The sequence below is a fragment of the Rhamphochromis longiceps genome, linkage group LG3, assembly GCF_057381845.1.
Source record: "Rhamphochromis longiceps isolate RC_006_pf linkage group LG3, R_longiceps_female_GT1.1, whole genome shotgun sequence".
Lineage (NCBI taxonomy): Eukaryota > Metazoa > Chordata > Actinopteri > Cichliformes > Cichlidae > Rhamphochromis > Rhamphochromis longiceps.
Genome location: NC_140559.1, coordinates 24,251,439 through 24,258,179, shown reverse-complemented (window position 1 = coordinate 24,258,179; position 6,741 = coordinate 24,251,439).

Below are 6,741 nucleotides of genomic sequence, written 5' to 3'. Positions count from 1 at the left end.
ACAGCAAGCCCAAAAATTCCGATTTAATAAAGAAAATCTTTATTAATTTTTAATTATTTCAAAGAGCACATATTTGTGTTAATTTGTTGCAAATAATCTGACATCATCAGCATATAGCTATGTAGCTTTATGCTCAATGCATCCTCCTATTATTCCATAAATATATGAGTGTGATGCCATCATGATTGCTTGCTCTGACATGTTGACAAATCTGTACCTGACAAATATGGCGACAGCTTCTTGTAATAGAAACTGGCAGTAAAATATTTTAAATGTTTTACTTGGACGTTCACGTCCATAACAGACTGCACCACTAGTAGGTCAGAATTTCAACTTCAAAGAAAATGTCTTGATAATTACCTGATGATTTGGTGTTAAATTTGTACAAAGATTCAGGTTTCCCGCTGAATGATTCCTATTAGTTTGTTTGTGGCTGGTTTCAGTTACTACCATCAGTGTGTTGAAGTTTCTGCACCTGCCGACGTGATGGAAATACAGATTACTTTTATTTTGACGTAAGCCTAATTTATTTTTGGAGGAAAATGTTCCATTGCCTCATTGTCGGAATCAAACATCCCCTTTTTCTCAGGTTGGCTGAGGTGTCGAAGGTGTTGAGGGGGGGTTTGAGAGAGGAAGGGGGCGTTTGTTTTGTATGTGTGTCCTCCTCCTCATGTATTCTGTCTCTGTGACCTCCTCATGTGCTGAATTATAATAAAGCATTTCAAAGATTAGCTGCGAGTGTGTGACAGACACGCAGTGGATGTCAGGTGATTGCATCATACAGTATTGTTTGTAATGATGTGTGTGAGAGGGAGAGTGAGAGAGCTGGAGGGGAAGGGGGAGAGTGAGAGCAGGCAGGCATGAAAATGAACAATATGTTTTCTTGTGTTTGTGTGAAATTCTCTGCCACAAGATGGAAGCTGAGTGTGTGTCTAAGAGTGTCTATGTGTGCGCGTGGGCTTCTCATCTCAGTAATGGTGTTGCTATCAGAAAAAGAGAGAAAGACTGAAAGGCTGGTTGTCCCTGACGACAGTGTTCCGTGTTGCCTAGCAACAGCGCTAACAATGGCCCACCACCAGTGTTCTAGAATGTGGGTGTGGCCTGACAGATAGAGAGGGGTTGAGTGATAGAGGAGGGCACTTTTCTCTCAGCAGAGTTTTCAGCCCATTAATCTCGTGATAAACAGCTGTGACATGAATGATTGATGTTTATTACAGTCTGTTGCAAATCTGCGAATAAAGCAGCTTTCCTTAAATCTGTCAGAAATCTAAACAAACAAACAAACAGCATGCAAAAGGAACGCCATTACACAAAAAGAGATGACAAATCTAAAGGCACATCTACAGCTTTAAGAACCACTTCGTGCTTATGCAAAAAACAAAAAACGAAGTCTTTAAAACTCTGACGTGAATAAAATTCTGCACAGGGTTGAGGTGCAAAAGACATGGTATGCTGAAAATTACCAAATCCAAACAAAAATCATAATAATAACTGCACTATTGTACAAAAAGTCTTGATCCACTCTTCGCTTCTTTATTTGCTGATAGGAAATTAGGAATTACAGCAGGTTAAAAAAGTATTGAAGAAAATATATTTCTAAAGTTGCTATTGACATGAAATTCTCACCAAAGTCAGCTACAACCCATCCCAGCTGCACACAGAAAGAAGTAGAACATAGATGTCCATAAATTATGTGTAATAATGAGGTAATAATGACGCTCACCACACAAGACTCCAAAGAAATCTCCCTGTTGGAGCTCAGTCTGGGGGGAGTTATTTGTATCTCCTTATCTTTCCTCATGTGGTACATTTTTCCATTGTTATACCTCTCTGACCTGTCTTCCCCATGTGATGTTTTGTGTAATGTATGGTTGTGTCCAAATTCATGGGCTGCATCCTCCTGAGGACCCGGCCTTCGCGGTCTACGTGGGCCGGGTCCTCAGAAGGTCGGGTAGGCCGGAAGTAAACTGCTGGGGAAATTGGACGGTCTAGCCTTCAGATTTGCGTCACCGCTGTCTCGGTGGAGTTTAATAAACTCAGCCGTCTGCTCCTTGCTATCTAAAATATAACAGGACACTGGCGTAAATTTTCGACTGTCTCATACTTCTGTTTAATCAGTTTTCTGTTTGACGTTTAGTCAGCTGTGTGAAAACCAAGGAGGAACCCACCCGGGTGATTAATAAAGTTTTATTTTATCTAATCTAATCTAATAACTTTAATCTCAGCCAAACCAATTTACTCACGAACAAACAAAACACTGAAAAAAGCCCAACAATAACATTTTTAGGTTGTCTAAGTGAATTATATATTACATTTAACCCGAGTAGCGAAAGTCCGCGGTGATCTGAAAATGATGTGCCGGGAGTTGTGCCGTTCTCGGCTGCATCAGTAACCCTCGAGCTCCCGGCTAGCTATCGAGCTGGTGGGTAGCAGATGCTCCGAAAACATCGAAGCACTTTGGCAAATATGCGATATCTTGATAAAACGAGCAGATATTTGATGTTTACACAGCTACTTTCTCGCCTGAAAATATGTTAAAAGTTTATTTTGTGACCCAGAAAGATTAGTAAGAGTAATTTTAAAACTTAGTAGCGGCCGCCATTGCTGGAAACTGGAGTTTGGCTGGGATATGGTGGGCCACGAAGGACACACCCGACCCATCCTTCAAATTCGGGGAAAAGGAGGACGCATTTGTCGGCCGCATTCGGAGGAGTCTATGGTCGTGTCCAAATTCATGGGCTGCATCCTCCTGAGGACCCGGCCTTTGTGGTCTACGTGGGCCGGGTCCTTAGAAGGTCGGATAGGCCGGAAGTAAACGGCCGTGAAATTGGACGGTCTAGCCTTCAGATTAGCGTCACCGCTGTCTCGGTGGAGTTTAATATACTCAGCCGTCTGCTCCCTGCTATCTAAAATATAACAGGACACTGGTGTAAATTCTCGACCGTCTCATACTTCTGTTTAATCAGTTTTCTGTTTGACGTTTAGTCAGCTGTGTAAAAACCAAGGAGGAACCCACCCGGGGGATTAATAAAGTTTTATTTTATCTAATCTAATCTAATAACTTTAATCTCAGCCAAACCGATTTACTCACGAACAAACAAAACACTGAAAAAAGCCCACTTTATGTGTGTGTGTTTATAAGTAGTTTTAAACGTTGTGATCCACAAAACAGCATAACAGTAAAAGAAGAACTGACTGCGTTACAGTCAGTGCGGGAGCAGCGGTTTCGCTCATGCGTGGTTCATTTGCAGTTTGGACGCATAGATGTGAACATCTCCTGCAGCTGGGGGAGGACTATCCTCTGCCCATGAGCGCTTTAGCACGGGTGAGGTGCCCACAGCAGCACCGCTGCTTGTCGAGAGTAAGAGCAACACGCTCTTTCACGTCAAAAAGTCGTCATAAATAAGTCTCCAATAACACCAGAAAAAGTCGCCAGACTTGTCGCTAGTCGCTTTTTAGAAAAAAAAACTCACTAAATATAGCGACAAAGTCGCTAAGTTGGCAACACTGGCTACTGAAGCGTACGACACAGAGCGCCCTCTGCTGGCGCACCTTACATGACAGGAAATGGACATTAATAGTGTCCTTACCAAAATAAAGTGTCTTTGGGCATAAAATAAAATGGGGGGGGGGGGGGGGGGTGTGACTATTTTCATGTGTTTATCTTTATCACAGTGCCACCTATGTGCAGACACCAGACAGGTTCATCCCTTTTTACGCTTGTATGATTCACTGGTTAGTGGCTTACCAAACTAAAAACATTCCTTTGAAAGTGGTTGTGTACAAGGACTGGACTGAGAATGAGTGAAAAAGCAGCCAAGGGACAGACCTTTGGAAGACCTTCAGAAAGCCTGGAGAACAACTGCTCAAGATGACTTTAAACAAAAAGAAACATGTAAAGAAACTAGGGGTGGCTCAAGACTTTTGCACAGTATCTTTCAAAACAAGACTTTACAAACTGTGAAATTGTACTTATAAAACAACTTCATATTTATGCTGTGCAAAGACATGAAATTCACTTCTGAAGAGTAGTTTTATGGGTTTTCAACAAGTAGTTTTATTTTGAAATTTAAAAAATGTAAATTCAGCGTTATGCTGCTGTCTATACTGTCTGAGGTTCATTTCAAATCTTTCACAGCACGTTTTCCAGTATGGACATGTATGCTGGAAAAGATGCTGTTTTCCACTTGTGTACTCAGCTTTTTCTTTAGGTGTTTTTGTACAGCTCATCATGTCATCTTTTCTCCTTTACACTCCTCATGTTCTTCAACTGTAGTAAGGAGTTGGCATTGATCCATCACAGTGTGTAACTGTGTGTATTTAACAGCCATTTAGTGGGACCCCAGCGGCTTTAATTAGTGTGGGAGAACCGCTGTCGCTGGCTCGGTCTCTCTCGGGGCTCATTATCCCACTTAGTGTTCTTGCTCTCTTCTAAGGGCCAGTGAAGAGGAGGACACGGAAATTGGGAGGAAGAAGGAGAAAGTGAAAGATGAGGATGTGGTGAGAAAGTGATGACATGATGAGGAAGAGGAAAAGGGGGGGAACCACTCCTCTGGCTCCATCTGGTGGTGAGAAACATAAACTGCACTGACTTTTCTGTTACTCTTTTTTTCTTGTAAAAATGTAAATCACAGAAAAACGTTATTTTTTCTAACTTTATTAAATGATTTGATGAGACGGGCGATGAACTGTGGGGGAACTGATCCACTAGTCCTTCACAGTGAAGGGATCTGGAGGTTCTGTCACTGTTGAGTCAACTTATCCCCTTAGACTGCAGGCCGAGGTACTACCTGTATCTGCATGTGGTTATTTTCATGTCAAATAAATTGTTATTTTTAACTGAAAATTTTTTAATCATGGATTTAAGTGGAGAAATGTTCCTATGATGAGTTTCTGGGCTCAGCCTTAGAGTGAGAATAGCTCAGAGAACTGCTGCTGCTCCACATCAAAAGGAGCAAGCTGGCTAGGATGCCCTTCTGGGAGCCTCCTAGCTGATGTCCAACAAGGAGAACACCCTGAGGCAATCACAAGAGAAGCTGGGGAGACGATGGGAGATTTTCAGTATGACAATGATCCCAAACACACTGCGAGTGCAGTAAAAGCCCACCATGATACAAAAACACACAGCGGACCACTATCAGTCATGGATTTTCTGAAGCCCAGATATTACTGATGAAGTGTGGGCTCATCCTGACAGAGAACATGACAAAAGACAACATCTAATGTAGAGCTTTGAATGTCCTTCAAAAAGCCTGGAGAACTAGTCCCGCAGACTACTTAAAGGAATTACAAGAAAGATTTGCTAAGTGAGTTCCGGCTGTGTTGAAGAATAAAGGTGGTCATACCAAATATAGACTTGCAAGCTCGTTGACAAACTCTGTTTTTGCCTTATATTTTTTGTTTTTATGTTTTCCAAGAGCTACTACTCTGAAAAATAATTAATTGAAAATTAAGGAATAAATGAGATCTAAAAAGGAAAAGTTTTATGTGTTTTTATTCTCCTGTTTTCCACATTGTTGGTTTAATTGTCCTTCACTCTGATTTCCTGACTCATTTTTATTTTCCTTTCCTTTTTGATTTTTATTCATTTTATGTTGTTGCCACCTATTCTGTTTTACTGATTTTTTAATGTCACCTTTGCATAAAATAATTAAAATTTACTCAGATGAAAGAGATCTGGAGAGGCCTCCCACCTGTTAATCATAACAATCACACAGCTTCAGATACATTTTTCCAGTATTGATAAATTCGTTTATAACGCACTAAACGTACTGTGTGTATATAATGTCTGTAAGCAATCATTTTATATTCTTTTTCTTATATATATATATATATACATATATATATATATATATGGGCTTAGCAAATTCACTGGGCCACCTTTCACAAAAACCAGAGGACACAAATATGATTCCTTAATGCTTTGTAATTTCAGAATACATTACCTGGTTTACCTGTTTACCTGTTTAGACATTACAAATAACGTTTAAGTTACAAAAAAAAAAATCCCATGGTTTGGCCTGAAGTAGCACAATTACCATTTCTTTGTGTCTGTGAAGGTTCTCAGTCATCCAGGTCATCGTAGTCAAAGGAGCTTGCAAAGAAAAGCGTCTGGACTTCTTTAAGTTGCTTGAAGACGTTTCACCTCTCATCCGAGAAGCTTCTTCAGTTCTAAGGTCAAATGGTGGAGAGTCCCAGATAAGAAGGACAGACGCAACAACATTGTCATCCCCTATGTAGCCGGTGTATCAGAAAAACTCAGGAGAGTTTTCTCCAAGCATGACATCCCAGTGTATTTCAGACCCAGCAACACACTCAGACAGAAACTGGTTCACCCGAAAGACAAAACGCCAAAACACAAACTTAACAACGTGGTGTATGCTGTACAGTGCAGTGAGGAATGCTCAGACCTCTACATTGGAGAGACCAAACAGCCACTTCACAAGCGCATGGCACAACACAGAAGAGCCACCTCCACAGGACAAGACTCAGCAGTCCATCTGCATCTTAAGGATAAAGGACACTCTTTTGAGGATGCCAATGTTCACATTTTGGACAGAGAGGACAGATGGTTTGAAAGAGGAGTGAAAGAAGCCATCTATGTCCACTGTGAGCGACCATCGTTGAACAGAGGCGGGGGTTTACGACACCAACTCTCTGCCATCTATAATCCAGTTTTGAGATCCCTTCCCAGACGCCTTAATGCCCACTCACATCCTGGGCCATCTGACCTCAGGAAAT